Raw genomic sequence first — 18,097 nt, forward strand, 5'->3', positions numbered from 1 at the left:
CGCAAGCTAAAGCCTTTTTAGCCGTCATACTTAAGCCGGCGGCTTCAGGAAAGCCAGACGGCTTCGTAGATTCGCCAAATCTTTTTGATTTTGTTTCCATTTTTGCTTGAACTTGATCAAAAAGTTGAGAAACCGTGTCAATTAGGCCGGCGGCTTTAGTACCAAGCCGGCGGCTTCCTCTGCCTTTTTCTTGATCAACAAGTTCTTTCAATTTTACAAAGATTCTGGAACATTCTGCACATGTGAACCCAAAGTGGGCGGCTTCCTTGAACCCATGTCGGCGGTTTCATGTAGCCGTTCTGCAATTTGCTGTGTTTTTGATCATGTTTGATACATAACTTTGATAAAATTATTAGAAATACCTTTTTCCCATTTTTACCCATTTTAGCATGTTTTGGGGTTAAAATGACTCTAAAATACTAAGATAACTCCTCAAAATGTTATTAAAAAACAGTATAATTTAGGAGTTATCACACATGCTTACTTTATAACTGTTTTACGCTTAGACGCAAGTACTCAACTGTTAATTATGTTTTCTTACTTTGATTCATGCCAAATCCCTACAGTAATATCGTTAATTGTTACGTATAAATGCAAACTTAATTATTGTAAGTAGGCCTGTTGAGAGTAACGTCTCTAACCATTCGTCCGTTGGTCTTTGGTTACATAATAATGATTTCACGACACTGACAGTAAGGTATCATTGGATAATTTGTTTAGTAGCGATATTACAAATTACAGCAACACTTCTAGATTCATATATATATATATATATATATATATATATATTGATCATCTTTAAACTAAATCTTGTAGTCTAAAACATTGGATTTTATTTATAAACCTGTGAATTTCACTCAACCTTTTTGGTTAACGCTTTAAGCATGTTTTATCTCAGGTGATGATTGAGCTAGTTGTTTGCAACTGTGATGATAGATTTGATGCTTGCATGGAGTCATATCGCATATTTTATTTTATTTCATAAATATTTATTCATTTTCATTTAATGATGTAAACATTTAATACTGCTTCTGCTGTTTTAATAATAAATATTTTATTTAAAATGTCTCATATAGAGTCGTTCTCGTTTATATAACTGTGTTACGATATGAATGGTCACAATTACCTCTGGTCCATTTTGAGGGTGTGAAACTAACATGGCCAAGTAGTATTCCAACCCAAAACCCACCAACAATGAGTCTAAACCCAATTACTAGCTACAATAAACTCACTTCATGAGCATCAATGGGTTTCTCATCAGTTTAAGCTCAAACCATAAATTTGAATATCAAATCAACAAATGAAATTTGGAGTTAGAACTTACCACCAATACCAAAATGTAGCCAAGAATGAGATGAACAACCTTAACATTTGCACCTTGAAGAGATTCCACCTCCTTCTTCCTTGAATCAAGCTCTCTCACTCTGAAATGGAGGTTTCTCTCACTAAGATAGATGAGAGTGTTTGTGTAGTTGAAAATGAGATCCAAACTGAGATCTAGATCAATTTTGATGACCCCAAACTGACCCCAAGTGAAAAAACCAAAACACCCTCATTTAACTCAAAAAGGGTTAAAAACATCCCTGACTGGCAAACCTCGCAACCGCAAGGTCAAGTCTCGGGCCCGCGAAACAACACCCAAAACCATCTGTTTACCTGAGGTAATCTCGCGCCTGCGAACAAGGGGTCGCGACCGTGACTTTCCCTGTTTTTAGCTTTTTCTTAGTTTTTCGCTTCTAGAATTCGAATGAAGTTTAAACATTCCACAAACTAAACTTCGCAACTAGGAACTTAATTACCGCCAGTTAGCAATACGTTACATAAAATGGGTTGTTACACGTACCATGCACGTGGTGCTTATTTTAGACCGTACAAATCTTTCTCCAAGTAATAGATGTAGTTTGCATGAATAAGATCGGCAATGCCTCTAGGTTTATTAGAATCCTTTTTTTTTTAAAATCCACTTTACCCCGATTGGTGGTTGACCTGTTAGTCTTGGAACTAATCGCCATACTTTCAAACGTTCAAATTGACCTATCTCTTCTTGCATAGCTATTACCCAGTTAGGATCTAGTAAGTCTTGAGCAACCAAAGTTGGTTCAATCTTACTAAGAAAGGCAATATAAAAACATATATTGTGAGTAGCACTTCGAGTTGTAACCGAAGCATTAGCATCACCAAAAAAAAGATCAATTGGATGACTTTTGGTCCATCGGTTGGCATGTTGAAAAGGTTCAGGATTGTTAGTATCAATTGTAACACCAACCATTGTTGAAGTTGAGCCATGATCCTCTTGTTCTGAAGTAACATTATCTAATTCGCATGTTTGAATGTCGGGAGAAACAACTTGAGTTGAATCAGGTGATGCATCTTGAATCGGTTCAAGATTAACATCAAGAGGTGGGAGGGAGGATGAAGAAGCAATAGGTGAATCATTTGGTGTTGTATCTTCATCAATGAGACTAGGCTGTGTCTCAATAGTAATTTATTGTGTTTGTGTTTATGGTAAGACATGAACATCGGACTTCCGTTGAGGCAAATAATGTGTATCAAACAAGATATCCAATTCCTATGTAGTCACCGTAAGAACACCCTTCTTCGAGAAAATCGAGTTATGTGCGGAAGAAGTAGTAGCCAGGTTCAGATCGGGTTTTGAATTGAGTTGTTCAAAACCCATTCCTGATAATTCATCAAAATGAACATCGATGCTTTCTTTTATTGTCCTTGTCCTTTTGTGAACACGATAAGCCACTTTGTTCGACGAGTAATCGAGAAATATGGCCTGATCACCATGGGCATCAAACTTTCGGAAGCTATCAAAGTCGTTAAGAACATAGCATATACAACTAAAAACATGGAAATATTGAACGTTCGAGCATCTACCATATAGTAACTCGTAAGGAGTTTTATCAAAACATTTGTTAATGATTGAACAACTAATATCGACTAAAAAGTCACGTTTTTACCCCCGATATTGAGTCCCAAAAGCATAAAGTTCAAAACTTTGTCGGTAAAATAATCGCTTTTCGGTTAAATTTGTAGATAAAGTAATTACGAAGACGATGCAAAAAGAATCAAGAGAATCAGAGCTAAAACGAAGATTCTAGAGCAAAAATGGTGAAAGATAATAAATCAAGTTACGACCCAGTAAAATCAGCTGACCAGGCAAGCCAAACGGCCTTCCAAATGGCGTGCAAGGCTTGCAAATGACCTGCCACACACCCAAGTTAAACGGACCCTGCAAACGGGCTGGCCTGGTAAACGACCCTGCAAACGGCCTGCCAGCCGTTTGCAGGGAAATTTCAAGTCTATTTAAAGGCTTTTTGTCATCCAATTTCAACACACCTCTCCTCACTCTCTCACTACATTACACTTTCTCTCACTAGAGCTTTCAAGGCATTCTCACCTCCGAGCGAGAAATTAAGTACCCGGAGGCGAACGATGAAGATTGTAATAGGAGCTGTCTAGAGGATGTCAGCACTTGTAATGGTCCAAATCTCGTCTGTAAACGGTGAACGATTTCATTAGTTTAACGAAGTTATCTTGTTATCTTAAGTTACTTTCATCTTGCATGCCTATCTATCTGTTAAGAATGTTTATTATATGTTGAATAATTTATCTGAAACTTATCCTATTGTTATGTTGAAACCTTGACGGTTTAGAAGTTTAATTTACGGATCACCCTTTCCGCTTATTCACGTGGCTATAACCTGGTATTAGGACCTGATCAACCCTAGGATACAAGGTAAGTAGTTATGTGTTCTTAACGTCACAATTGGGATATAGTACCTACGTACGAATAATTATTTATTCATCAAAGAAGAGATGCCCATTTAGGTTGTGATTAGAGTAGGCAATATAGAGTTCAGTGAACACTAGCTTGCTCAGAAGCATGATTCGCATCAGAAGCAATGTTCTTGAGATGTTGTAAGATGATCTGGGGTTGAGTAAGTGATCGCAAAGGAGAGACTTCTAATCCAATTAGCAGTACCTTAGAATATCTAAGATTGCACATCTGCTAATGTTAAGGCATAGCATAGTATTAAGTGGTGGAATATTGCTTTAGTTAGACCAACTAGGATTAAGAAAAGCTGAGACTTTCCTTTAGGAATATACCACTTTGTTCATGTACCTAGGATTCTATCCATAAGGTCGTTTAAACCCTTTAAGGTTAACGTTGGGAGTAGGGATATCCGTCTTAGCCAGAATCTTCAAAGCCTAAACTCTTAGTGACAAATCAGTTAGGTTCATAGCATAGTTGATTGAGGTTAATTGTTTATTCTAGGAAGTTAAACTCTTGTGATAGTTCCCCATCAGAATTCTATTCTCCATACCTATCTATCTTTATCGTTACAGTTAAATTATAGTATTATTAGTTAATCTTAATCTATCACCTCTTGTCACTAGGGTTAACTATATAGGCACTTTTATCCCACATTACTGAGCAAACATGCAAAAATAAGAACGTAAGTTATATTTACCACTTACTCGTTAAAAGGAAGACAAGTAGGTGAGCTATAGCTAGGAAACCTCAGCTAAATATAAATGATAAAACCATTACTCTCTTTTGGTAGATAATTCTGACGTGTTGCGACCTAACAACACTGTACAAATAAAACTGTCCGTTTTGGCCATATCAACAACACAGTTCATAACATACGGTTATGTCATTCGATTACTCCATTCTGTTGAGGGGTACTTGCAGCAGAGAACTGATGTTACCTTGGTCTCTTAAGTAACTATCAAGCAGATCATTCTTAAATTCTGTCCCATTATCAGTTCGGATGCTCTTAACATGTTTGTTAAAAGAGCGTTAAGTTATCTTGATGAACTCAAAGATAATGGTGGGTGTTTCTAATTTAGTCCGTAAAGGAAAAATCCATGTAAATTGGGTATAATCATCAACTATGACAAGTACATATTTCCGAACGCCGAGGCTATAAACCCTCACGGGTCCATATAAGTCCATATGAAAAAGTTGCAAAGATGTTGAAGTACTTGGGACTTGCTTAAGCAGATGATTAGTCCAGATAAATTTACTCATTACACATGATGGAAACACATGATGCTTATCATAGTGAAAGCTTGGAATACCATCAACCAAGTCTTCAGAGACTAGTCGATTGATTCCCTTGTAATTCAGGTTTGACATCCGGTGATGCCATAACCATGATTTTCTTTTGTAGATTTTGCAGCCAAACACAAATTACTATTCATTGGTGCATCATCTATATTAATGGTGTAAATTGAAGCACTACGTTTACCAACTAAGAGATCGTGTCCGTCGGTGGATTTCACCGTACATTGATGACGTTCGAATACGACTTTGAGATCTCCATCGTAAAATTGGCTTACAATAAACAAACTACAACTAAGACCTTCAATGCATGAGACCCGTTTGATTGTTATGCCATTTTTCACATAATCTCCATAACCCGTTATCGCTGTAATTTCATCATTTCCAAAAGTAACCGTTCCCAGGAATTTGTCAATGTAGTTCACAACAAGGATTTATCGCCCATCTTTTGTTGATAACAACCAGAATCGATATACCACACACAAAATTCGAAACCCTGTAAATATTAATTTTCCTAGAGTTTAGGTACCCAAAGCTGTTTGGGTCCTCTACGTTTAGTAACATCAGAAAACTTTAGATTGCACAACCATGTAACACGTAATGCATCATGCAATTTAGAGTTTAAAGCATCATTCAAAAGCACATTAAATCTATCACTAGCATAAGCAATCTCAAGTTTTACAGAACGATTAACAGTCTTAACACACAAATTATTCGAAGAAGATGTTTTGTTCACAGAAGTAAAATGAAGCACATGAGATGGTTTCCTAGGTCGACTAGCAGGTTTCTTAGAAAATTTTACTACTGGCTCTAAGCACGACTTAGGTACCCATTCGGACTTGTATTTCAAGTCTGGATTAAAACCTGTGACATGAAAAACCCCTTTGCTAGTTAGATATCCAAATTTTTCATTTGAGATGTGAGATGATTGTTTCTTAAAATTCTTCGTTCATGGTTATCATACTCACTTAAATTAGGTTTTAGACTTGAGTGTTTTTGAGACTTCTCTGGGTTTGTTAAAAGATTTTCCTTCTTATAGTTTGACGTTAAGATCGTAGGAATCTTTTGAACTGAATGAGAACCATCTCGATGATTAACCTTCTTAACAATAAATTGCTTCGAAGATGAATCATTTGAAACACTTTTCTCCATTTTTGTACATAAATGATTTTTAAGAATAGTAATGGTTTTAGAATCACAAGATTTTATTCTCCCCTTAACCTTCTTATCAATCCCACCAACACATTCAGAAACTTGTTTCACATAAATGGAATCCATGTGTGATGTTTGTGCATTTGGAGAATCATTCTTATGTGTGTTACCTTCTTTAGTAGAACTATGTCACGATTTGAGCTCCTAATTTCATTACATAAGTCCTCAGCAAAAACTATGACTTCACCATCCCTGAAAGCATAAGTAGATTCTTTTTTAAGAAGTGGAGGAAATTTATCACACATTTTTAGCATATATTTCAAAGATTTAAATCTAAGTTGAAATTAAACATTTTCCTTTTCAAGTTTATCAACTAGATGACTCAAATCTGTCTTGATAGGCTTTTCTTCATGTTGGTCTAGAGGTTCTACCTTAGGTTTAACTTTAGGTTCTACTTGAGGTCTACCTTTTCGTCCAAAGCCTTGTGACCTAGTGATTTTGACTTAGCATGTTTCAACTACTTTTCCATGTTATCTCATTTAGTTGCAAACTTTTTGGTTAAATCATTTAGTTCAAGTGCTCGGTCTTCACCGATGTGAACTTTTGGGACATGACATGTTGTTAAGGCGGGTAGTATTGGTGTAACTTCAATAGCATGTTGGTCAAACACTTCATCTACATTAATGCTAGAACTAGGTTTGCCAAACACTTCATTCTCAAGCATTAAAATGTATTTCTCTAGCATGAGTGTGGGAATGTAAACCAATCTACGTTTATGCACATAATCAGCATGCTACATGTGACGACCCAAAATTTTTCGATCAAATTTAAACCTGATCTTTATATGATTCTGACATGATAAGCAAAGTCTTTAATGTTGAGTCACAAAAAAATTTTGAAACGATATTCATATATTTATTTGACCTTCGACTGCTCTCGAAAATTCACGAACAATTAATTGTAAATTGATATGTGTGTATGTATATATAAATAATAATTCGAATTATAATATGAAGTATTATGTGTGGTTGTTATTAAAAATTAATAAAATAAAAATAGGATATTATAATAATTATTATTTAAAATATATCTCTATATATAAATAAAGTATATTAAAAAAAATATTAAATAATTGTAATACTCGTTTAGTGTTTCGATTGATATTAAGAAAGTTAAATTAAAACTTATGTAATTTTAAAATAAAAGGTGGTCCGAAAATGAGTTATATAAGTTATAGGCTTATTAAAAGTATATTTAGGATCTAATTATTTAATTTTAACACTTTTTATATTTTACCCATAAATGAGAGTGACAGTTGATGTAATTTTTATTTATTAAATTAAGGATTGAATTTTATACCATAATGACCAAAATAAATAAATATAGTTAAATTAAAAATATGGTATTTTTCTGAAGACTCTTATCAGCCACTGATTTACAACGGAGTACGAAATAATATCTGAGCTTAAGTGTCGGTAGTCTAATAAGTTAATTACATCCGTGATAGGTTGAATTATGAAACAAGACTATTGTGTATTAATTATTATTATTACTGTTGCTTTTCATCATTCTCAAATTTAAGTATATACATATGTTGCCTTAGATATATATAGATATATACACACCACGACCAATATCTTCACAACATCTTCTATCATCAACATCTTGCCTTTCTCTTCCTCTTTTAACCAAACTGTCATCACCACTTCAACCTCCGGCTCACCACCTTAGAACCATCGTGAGCAACCACTATTTAACTTCACCAACACCCTATAAACCCATCACCCCACATCCAACGAAACCACCACCGCAACAACTATTTATTTATGTTACCCATTAACTACTGTTACAGCCGTAAACCATCACACAAATCGTGATCACCACCACAAAACGCCACTCTCTCTCTCTTCTCTCTCTCATGTTTTTATATTTATTTATTTTTATTTTTTGTACTGAAACCTTCTAATGCTGCTACTTTTCTTCTGTTTCTAGATTCTGATCCAGGAGATGATAACGCAAAAATGATGATGACGAAGAATAAATAAGATGAGGAAGGTGACGTGAGGTTGATTGTTGAAGTGATATAGTAATCACGATGAACAAGATAGTATGATTAAGTTGAGGATGATCGAATCAAATATCGATGATGATGTTTATGATATACGCTATAAACGATGATGATGTATGATGAAGATGATACATGAAATCATAAGAGAAGATGATGAGATAATTCATTTGTTTTTCGGTTTTCTTTTCTATTTATATTTCAGTGATAAGCGATGATGATGAAGGATGTATTAGTAACGAAGCTGTGATGATATCGGTTAGGATTTTGATGATTGGGGGGTTTTTTTTTGTGTGAAGAAGAAGTAGTAGCAGGAACATTGAGGTTAAGTAGATTTAGATTACGAATTATTTCAGAAAAGGGTATATAGAACAATGGTTTCAGCGTATGGTTGTTTAACCAGGAGGTCTTGGGTTCGAAACCAGGCCACATCGATTTTTTTTACAGACTCTATTTAATCAGATTGAATTAATTAACGGGCCATAGTTGGGTCGAATAGCTATTGGGCTTAGATAATTTAGTAATTGGACCGTACACGAATTAAATGGTTGGGAATTGATGTTGGGCCAAAACAGATAGTATACGGGTTATATTTTATGAGATAGGTATAAATCAGAAAAGCTGAAGTGGCGGAATGGTTGAGAGTGTTGTCGGGTTTCGAGAGGTCGCGGGTTTGAGTCTCGGCAGTGGCGTATTTTTTTTTTTTTGAGCTTTTCTTCAAAGGTTGTAAATCCCTCATTATTATTATTATTATTATTATTATTATTATTATTATTATTATTACTACTACTACTACTACTAAGATTATAATTTTTATCATTATTAATGTTATAATTTTAGTTATTATTATTGTTATTAGTGTTATTGTTACTATTAATATTATTATCTTTACTAGTAACATCATTAAGTAGTATTACTATTAATATTATCAATAGTAAAAAGATTGTTATTATTATTATTATTATTATTATTATTATTATTATTATTATTATTATTATTATTATTATTATTATTATTATTATTATTATTATTATGTATTAAGTATTATTATCAAAAATATTAATTTCATTATCATTATTATTAAAGTTTTCGTTTCATTTAAAAATTTCTGTTATTATCATTATTATTATTATTATGAGTATTATTATTAATATCAATATTATTATCATTATTAAATTCATTATTATTATTATCATATTTATTAGAAATGTCATTATGACTAAACAAATTTTCAAAGTTAACATTTTATCAAAACTATCACTTTTATCAAAATTTAACATTATTAGAAAAGTTAATATTTTTATTATTAAAATTAACATTATCAGTATTACTACTATTATTACTAACATTATTACTATCATTCTTATCATTATCAATTCTAGAACAAATAGATATTATATATATATATATATATATATATATATATATATATATATATATATATATATATATATATATATATATATATATATATATATATATATATATATATATATATATATATATAAAGACATTACAATAATATGAATACTACATGTCACTATATTTTTGTTATTAAAATAATATTAATTAAGCTATATATAAAAGATATCAACTAATATATAAATAAATAATGAAACTTATAAATTATTAAATATAAAAAATACATCAATAATAATAATATATAAATATATTCGATTACGACTATATGTTTTAATATATATATATATATATATATATATATATATATATATATATATATATATATATATATATATAGGTTCGTGAATCCAAGGCCAACCCTGCATTGTTCAATGACGTCATATATGTATTTTTACTACGAAATACAGTATCGTGAGTTTCATTACTCCCTTTTTATATATATTTTTGGGACTGAGTATACAAGCACTGATTTTACTAATGTTTTACGAAATAGACACACGTGATCAAAAACTACATTCTATGGCTGGATTATGAATATTGAATATCACCCCTTTTTAGCTTGGTAACCTAATAATTAGGAAACGGGTATGACCCCTAATTGACGCAAATCCTAAAGATAGATCTATGGACCTCGACAAGTCCCATCTGAGGTACGGATGCTTTAGTACTTCGAGATTATTATTATTATTATTATACAGACGAGAGGTTCTGTTTGGGGATATTCTATGCATTAAAGTTAATTCGGTTATCAAGCGTTCACCATATGAATGATTTTTAATTCGCAGGTTACGTGTGTTATTATGTACTCGGGTTACGTGTACAATTAAATATCTGAAATCTTGTGGTCTATTAAAATGATGAAAATGAATGATTATGATAAACTAATGAACTCACCAACCTTTTGGTTGACACTTGAAAGCATGTTTATTCTCAGGTTTGAAAGAAATCTTTCGCTGTGCATTTGCTCATATTAGAGATATTACTTGGAGTCATTCATGACATATTTCAAAAGACGTTGCATTCGAGTCGTTCAGTTCATCAAGATTATTATGAAGTCAATTATAGTTGAATATATTATGAAATGGTATGCATGCCGTCAACTTTCGATGTAATGAAAGATTGTCTTTTCAAAAACGAATGCAATGTTTGTAAAATGTATCATATAGAGGTCAAGTACCTCGCGATGTAACCAAATGTAATGTATTCGTCCAGATAGATTAGGACGGGTCGTTAGACTACATATTCTGTTCATGTTCAACTGGTTCTTGTAAGAAACTAGGATTAAGTTTTCCCATTTTAGCATTTATCTTTTCATACATCAAGCTCATTTGAGCATATTTCATAGATGAACGATTATCAATTATATCATCAATTTCAGCATCAGAAGCATGAACAAAATTCTTTGGTAAACCGGCTTGAATGTAATCACAGTTATATAAACAGGGAACTTTTTTAGAAATGTCATTCAATGTCTTGAGATCTTCATAGTCAACCCCCCACTTGTCACCATGAATAGTTTTTAGTATATTCATAAATATGGTTTGCTTTGAAAGTTCCATTTCAATTATAGCTTTTGATTTCTCAGTCCTATGTTTTACAAGTTAAGATTTCATTTGAAGAACATCTTTATTGAATAATGAAATTTCCGATTTCATTTTGATTAAGGTTTCTTCCAATTGAACAATTTTCTTATTCAATTTGGATATCGTGGTTTCATGTTGTTCCTTTATGTTGGAAATATCTCTTTCTAAGAATTGAACTTTTTTTGCAAGACGTTCAGACTTTAGTCGATAATCTGTTCTTTCAATTTTAATCGGAAGAATTGATTTCTTTAGTTCTTCCAACTCATTATCTAATGTACTCAGTTGTGGTCTCAAATGATTCACTTTCGACTGTGAATTTGATGATAAAGAAGATTTAGTCTCATTTAGTTTGAGTTTATCTTTTAAAGATGTGTTTTCAGTTTTTAAACCTTTTACTTCTTTTATGACTGAGACTAAATTCTTCATCAATGTGTTTTGCATGTTTACAAAATCAGTTGGGATTTCAGTAAATTGTACCTCATCATTATCAGATGTTGAGTCTGAGTTTTCCATTGCTTCCTTAGTTTTGATAAGCTTGGTCACCTTGTAGACATTAGCATGTTTCTCTTCAGATTCTGATTCATCCATCCAATTTAACAAAGTATCATCAACTGATTTCAGCTCTCCCCCAGTCTCCATAACCTTAGCCATCAACATTTTCTTCTTGTAGTAAGCTGCATCCTTCTTCTTTGGAATTTTGCTTTCATGGGAGTAATGACCAGATTCGCCAAAATTTAAACAGAGTAAATCTTCCTTTTTGGAATCTTCAGAATGTCAAGGTTGAGATTTTGAGAATTCAGGTTTCTTATAGTAAGAGGAAGAAGATGAATTCTTGCATTGATTGCTTGATTTGCCTTTGAACTTGTACTTGTTCAAAGCTTTGGTGAACATGGCAGCCATCTTGACTAGTTCAAGGTGAGAATCATCAACATCCGAAAGATTAAGTCCTTTAGAACCAGTTGGTAGATTCTTTCCTTTAGCTTGAAGTTTAGACATGGTTGGCTGATACTGCATAAGAACACCAACAAGCTCATCAATATTCAAATTTTCAATCTCCTTGGTAGATTGAATGATGGTTCATACGGAGCCAGTCAGAATTGAGCTTTTTGAGAAACTTCATGTTGACCTCAGCATGCACCTTAGTGATCTTACACTTTTTCAACTCATTCAGAACACCTTTGAAATGTCTTTAGGCATCTCTGAGAAGTTCTTCAGGTTTCTGCTTGAAATGTGCATAAAGCCCAACGCCTTATTTAATTTATGTGACATCAGTCATTTCATACCTTCTTGTTGCCTTTTGATTTCATCCCATATGTCCTTAGCAGATGTATTGCTTTTAATAAATTCAAACAGATCATACGGGATAGCTTGCATGATGATGTTTTTAGCCTCAATATCACCCTGATCATGCTCACGTTTCTCTCCAGAAAGCTCATAGACTGGTAATGGTAAACTAGTTTCTGGATGAAATTCAGTAACTGGTACATCTCTCAATGAAGCCCAGATATACTTTGCTTTCTCATGCTTTTACTCTATGAATTGAGTGATACGTTGCAGCCACTGGTAATACTTTCCATAAAATATAACAGGGGGTTTGGAATCAAATCCATTTATCAAGGTATCTTGAGTAGACATTTTGATAGATTCTGAGGTAGATTTTGATGTAGATTCAGATAGTCATAAAAATTCAAGATTCTGATACAGATTCTAACAATATATTGGTTTTATTACCAGATTCGGATTCGGATACTGTAGATTCGATTGTATATTCGAATATATCAGATTCTGATACCAGATTTTGATACAAGTTATCAGATTCTCAGACTAAATTGGATAGTTTAAGATCTACAGACTTAAAACACTAAAACCACATAATAAACCAAGTAAACTGAGATTCTGATTCTGATTCGGATATTTGAGATGCTGATATCTGTGATTCTGAAGATAATCACAAACACACTAAGATTCGTATGCCTAAGAGTGGAGAAAAAGGGAAATGTCTTCACAAAGGGAGGGAACGCAAGGGGGACAGCAGTAATAAATCGGAAAAGGGGTCAAAGGAAGCATTTGCAATTGTTTTTTTGTTTTTTTCTTCTAGACTAGAGTACACTGAACACCAACCCAATCCATACTGACACAATTGCAAGCTTACTACGGCGAAGTAATGCTTTCGTCCCTCGCGCGCATTCTTTCCGGCATTGCAAGCAAATAGAGAGCCTCCGCCCGTTTGATCGGTTGCGAGCCGGAAAGCGTACCGGCATGATGTGGTAAAGGGAGGATATTAGGGGAAGCAGTGAGTGGAGATTCCCCTGCGGAGAGCCGGATGAGGGGAGACCCTCACGTCCGGTTCGGAGGGCGGGGATATCCCGACCCTACTATCATTATGCCTTTTCGTATGCCTAACACTTATATTAGATTCGGTTACCTTTCTGCAAAAGGAAACAAGTTAGTAACAAATGGAAAACAAAATATGTGAATCAGGATCTGTATCTGAATGTCAACTGTAGTAGTTGAAATCCTGTGAATCTAAGTTTGAAAAGTGAGAATTGATCAAAAATCCTCCGGAGTTACTTGAATGAGCCTCGTATCCCTTAGCCGAATGTGACCCAATAACATAAACACCTCAATCAGCAACACCTTAACTGAATTATCAAGTTGAAGCAGATTCGGTTGAGAAGTTATTATACCGAATGTTGATCAAATCATCAATTTAAGATCAACTGATGAAATTAAACCATCAAAAAGATGCGTAATTACTTCACGAGCAACACTGAATCCACTGATCTTTAATAGAACATAGAAACAAGTATGAATTAACCGAATGTGAGAGTTTTAGCCACGAACTCTAATAAAATGCTTGAAACTCCATAATTGATGTTCTAAAGCTGTTTTGTTGATCGAATTACTCTCTATCAAGTATAATGAACCTTCGTTGAGCTTTTCAAACAAATCTCAACGTCAGAATATCAAATTTGATGTATGCGAATCTAATTCTATATAGCCGTACATGATCAATACTTGAAATCTTTGAGCTATGGATCGATCTAGTGATAGAGAATCACTTTCTGGATGCTCTAATACCAAATGATAGTTCATATCATGATTAGATGTCAAAGAATCAAGAGAAAGAATGAGATTCGGATGAACAGAAACAGATTCGGTAAGAGAGAAATATGGATAAAAGTAATTCCACAGCTTCAAAAACTCAGTTACAATGCAATGGCTATGTTTTAGGACTACTTAGGTTCTATATATAGCCCTCTTCTATAGAATCCTAAATTTAGTACATTTCACATTAACACTAACTTTGGGGTCATAACATTTATTAGCTTATCTATTTGTAGTCTGATTGAATATTATTTGAATTCTCATCACAAAATCTAGATGGTATTTATTATGCAATTATATGAATTATATGGAGTCAGGATATCAGTTTTGTATGTCCACTTAGCTGATAGGTTTAACTCATTACAATTAAACTAGATCAAGTCCTAATAATTGATTGCTACGTGATAATTTATGTTACTATTCTTGATAAGAATAACTATCGGTCTATAATTATTATTTTATTAATTATTAATATAAGTTGTGAAACCTTAACAATCAAATTAATCTCTAATGACTCTAAAGTTTGAATAACCACTTCTTTTAATTATATTTAAATTTATCCAAGTTCTATCTCTCATGAGATAGTCTATTAAAAATCTCTATCTATAAAATTATACTTTATTATTTCTTTCCTAAGAAATAATAATATTACAATAATTCTATTTCTTTCTAAGAAGTAGATTAATATAATATAAAAGACAACTCTTATCCGCTTTCGTAGTCTCTTGTGACGACACCTAACTTACTAATTACTATACTATCTTATTCGGGTTTTGTTGCTTGTTAGGGTGTATAAGTGAAAAGTGAAAAGTAAATAAGATAATATAAATTTAAAAGTTGAAATAAAGTAAGCATAAGTACTCACTTTTATGCACGTCACTTTTCTTCGTCTGCAACAACCATTTGTATCTGATGGATACCTTTATGCGAATCTAAGAAACATTAGTTTCGAAACCCTGTTAATGATTCAACTTTATAATCATTTTCTGGTAAGGGATAGTTGTGTTTTGGGCATGCTTTATTGATATCAGTATGAAATGTCCCGTTCATATTGATTATAAACGTTCCATATTAATTGATTTCATCGCGAGGTTTTGACCTCTATATGAGACATTTTCAAAGACTGCATTCATTTTTAAAAAAACCATAACCTTTATTTTATCGATAAAGGTTTAAAAAGCATTACGTAGATTATCAAATAATGATAATCTAAAATATACCATTTACACACGACCATTACATAATGGTTTACAATAAGAATATATTACATCAAAAATAAGTTTCTTGAATTCAGTTTTTACACAATTTCATACAAGCATGGACTCCAAATCTTGTCCTTATTTTAGTATGCAACAGCGGAAGCTCTTATTAATCACCTGAGAATAAACATGCTTAAAACGTCAACAAAAATGCTGGTGAGTTATAGGTTTAACCTATGTATTATCAAATCATAATAATAGACCACAAGATTTCATTTTTATAACACATCTCATATCAGGCATTTCGCAAACTGTATAGAGATAAAAAAATCATTCATATGTTGAACACCTGGTAACCTTCGTTAACTTAATGCATAGAATATCCCCAAAACAGAACCTCTCGTCTGTATAATAATCTCGAAGTACTAAACCATCCATAACCTGAATGGGGGTTGTTAAGCCCAATAGATCTATCTTTAGGATTTGCGTCAATTAGGGGCCATTTCCCTAATGCTTAGGTTACCAGACTTGAAGGGCGATATTCGGTTTAATAATCCAACCATAGAATTTAGTTTTGCGTACTTGTGTCTATTTTGTAAAAGATTTATAAATCTGCATGTATTCTCTTCCCAAAAAAATATTAGATTTTAAAAGTGGGACAATAAGTCACTTTCACAGATTTTTACTTCGTCGGGAGTAAGACTTGACCACTGGTCGATTCACGAACCTATAACAAATATATACATATATATATCAAAGTATGTTCAAAATATATTTAGACAAAATTTCATTCCTCGTCCCTGATGTTTACATCGAATTTGACTCCTCGTCCTTTTTCTTTTTTTTGTGCATCACTCATCCCTAATGTATCACATTTATACATCCCTCGTCCTTCTGTTCATTTTCTATCTATTTCAACCGTTAAATGCAATCATGTGCCAAGCATGTGAGGGTACTTTGGTCATTTTATCTTCTTTTTAATTTAATTTTTTTATTAAAGAGTACTTTTACTATAGCACTTGATACAAGTTAACATTTGTCTTCTTCACTTTCAGATCTACAATCCACCATCATCAAGTGAAGTCAGGAAGCCACCATATCACAAAATTTACAAAAACCAAAATTGATATATACAAAAACATCTCATATATTTGTTGTATATACAAAATTTGTATATTCAAAACCATCTGGAATATTTTTGTATATACAAAACCATCTCAATATATACAAAAACCAAAGTCATGAAGCCACATCTCGTATACAAAATCTATACCTTGTTCATCGAGATGTTCTTGAGCAAAAATCAGTTTCCGACATCCAGATGGCGGCTCACGGTGGTTTGTGGCGGCTCACGGTGGTCTGAAGCCTCGTTTAACAACTCTTGTGAATAATCAATAGCCAAAACAACATCACGATTTCAGAATCAATGAAGAACATTCAAATTCGCCATTATTGAGCTTATAAATTAAAAACTCGAACCGGTTGTTTTTTGATGAAGAAACATGAATAGAAGTTTATTATAATCATCATATGAGTGCTTGATGATCATCTATTGGTCCTAAAATGCACATAATCATTCGGGTTGAAAAGTCAACAATATTGCCAAAACCTTTTACTCTTAGATCTACGAATTTCTGGAGGTTATCTGTTGAGTTTGATGCTTCAGAAAGCATGAACAAGTATCCAAAAACTCGAATCCGTAATCAATATGGTTCAACAGAAATATTGGTGGATCTAGGCTTGAAATTATCATCTATGGTGAAGATTGCAGAAATTAAAGATGAAGAAGGGGGTGGGAACGAAGAATTAAGTCGTATGAAAGATCGAATCGATTCGATTCATGATAAGGTCATGACATGGGAGGTTGGTCAATCTATGATTTGGGATTCTGGAACTGATGAAGCTAAAGATTATTTGAAGTCAGTTGATGAAGTTAGAAGATTAATTGAGAGATTAAAGAGTTTAAATCCGAGTAAAAATAGTCAAGAATTTGATGTTTTGATGAAAGCTAATGATGTTCTTCAGACATCAATGGCTAAAATTGAAGAAGAGTTTAAGCATATTCTTGTTCATAATAGTCAACACGAGCCTGAACGTTTGTCGTTTAGGTCAACTGAAGAAGATGGGTTAGATGATAGTTCAAGATACTCTTTTATAACATTTCAGTAGAAAGATAAATAAATAATAAAGAAAAGAAAAAAATAAAAAAGACTAAAGTACCCTCACATGCTCATCACGTGATTGAAGGTAACGACTGAAATTGACAGAGAATAGATGGAAGGACGAGGAATGTGGAACGTCCAAATATTAGGGACGAGGGATGCACAAAAAAAAGAAAAAGGACGAGGAGTCAAATTTGATGTAAACATCAGGGACGAGGAATGAAATTTTGTCATATATTTACAACATTTTTAATACATTTTGATGTTTTAAGTTTATTAAGTCAGCTGTCCTCGTTAGTAACCTACAACTAGTTGTCCATAGTTAGATG

This window comes from Rutidosis leptorrhynchoides, chromosome 3, assembly GCF_046630445.1.
Source record: "Rutidosis leptorrhynchoides isolate AG116_Rl617_1_P2 chromosome 3, CSIRO_AGI_Rlap_v1, whole genome shotgun sequence".
In the NCBI taxonomy this organism is placed as follows: Eukaryota; Viridiplantae; Streptophyta; class Magnoliopsida; order Asterales; family Asteraceae; genus Rutidosis; species Rutidosis leptorrhynchoides.